Consider the following 1,581-nt stretch of genomic DNA (forward strand, 5'->3'; position numbering starts at 1 on the left):
CAGGGCCCGGACCCTTTTCCCAGAGGGGAGCTGCGCCAGAGAGTTAACAGGATACAGGATCAGTCCTCAGCGTGCAAACGGGACAGGCAAACGCGTGGGAGTCACGAACTCGAGAGGGAAGGGATCGAGTCCAAATCCATTAGTCCGATTATTTGGGGGGGAGGGGTGGGTGGGGGGCACCTCATCGACTTCTTGCTAGAGAAAGCAAAGTGTATCGGGAGTAAAAATTCAAATGCCAAAGGCACGGAGGAGAAAGAAAGTAAAAGTCTAACGCCACTAGAAAAAAAAACAAACGAAAACGAAGAACCTGCTGACAGTATAGAACACGCGGCCGATTTAAAGAGCGTCCAGTTTTAATACCATGTAAAAAAAAAAAAAGATAATAATTTCTACCAGGTTTTCCTATGTACTTGTATTTTAAGGGAAGTACAGTCACCTTATTTATAATCAAAATAAAAAGATAGTTTATTGTGTACAAGTTGTAGTTTGAATTAACTTTCTTTATCAGGCTGTGTTTAATTTTCTACACATACCCAATCCCTGGAAGCACACTCACGGACACGGCCACGCAGGTTCCCCTGCACAGCCCGACCCCTTCCCCAGGCGGAGGTTAGCTGCAGGCTGTGGCTCGGCGGAACGCAGACGGGGTTTGGTTGTTTTGGGTCGTGTTTTTTGGTGGAGGTTTGGGGATTTTTTGGGGTTTTATTTTTAGTGGTGCTGTTTTCTTTTGTTTTGTTTAGCGATTTGGGAAGTTTGTAAAGAACGAGATGAGTAGAAAGTGTGTGTACACGCACGTGTGTGTGTGCGCGTGGGTGCGCGCCTCATTGAGACACCGAGGGGAGGCTGGTAGGAAGGTAAATATTATGGGTAATGTAAGGCAGTTAGATATTAACTTTTCTGTAAATATATACAAATTATGAAGATAAATAACTTGTATCGTACAAGACCGAAATCCCTGTAATTCACTGTCTTTCAGGTCCCAAATATATAATGTGTGAGTGTAACAAAAAAAAGAAGTCTCCCATCCTAAAAGACATTGTAGCGTGTTTTCCTTCGAATCTGCTGCTCGGTTTCGCTTGGTTTTTTTCTCCAAATTCTCTCAGTTAAACCACGAAAGCGGATCGCAGTCATTGAAACACCTCTGAATTACAGAGGTGTTATGAAATACTCTTATTTTTTAAGAGAAAGAAAGCAGCTTGCCTACAATGGAAACAACCCAACCTCCAATTTAAGTAGCAGCTTTCGAAAGCTCCAGTCTTTTATTTATACAAGATAACTGGTGTTAGTCGGACACCAAGTGCTAGTCTGGATGGAGAAAAAGGGAAATAGACGGAGAAAAAAAAAAATTATCGGATTCTTTCTGCCCCCTCCCCCCTTATTTCTAACTGGAGGACATCACGTGTGTCAATAGGAATTTCGAGATTTTCCATTCTTTATATTATATCCTGCTTTATACAGCGATATTTTCAACTAACCCAAAGAATATTCTTTTATTTTGTTGGGATTGTTTGTTCTTTTTCTACGCAGAATATTCGTTTCAGATCTATAGCATCATGTTAAGCATGGAGGGGGGTGGGGGGT

This window comes from Acanthisitta chloris, unplaced genomic scaffold, assembly GCF_000695815.1.
Source record: "Acanthisitta chloris isolate BGI_N310 unplaced genomic scaffold, ASM69581v1 scaffold40547, whole genome shotgun sequence".
Lineage (NCBI taxonomy): Eukaryota > Metazoa > Chordata > Aves > Passeriformes > Acanthisittidae > Acanthisitta > Acanthisitta chloris.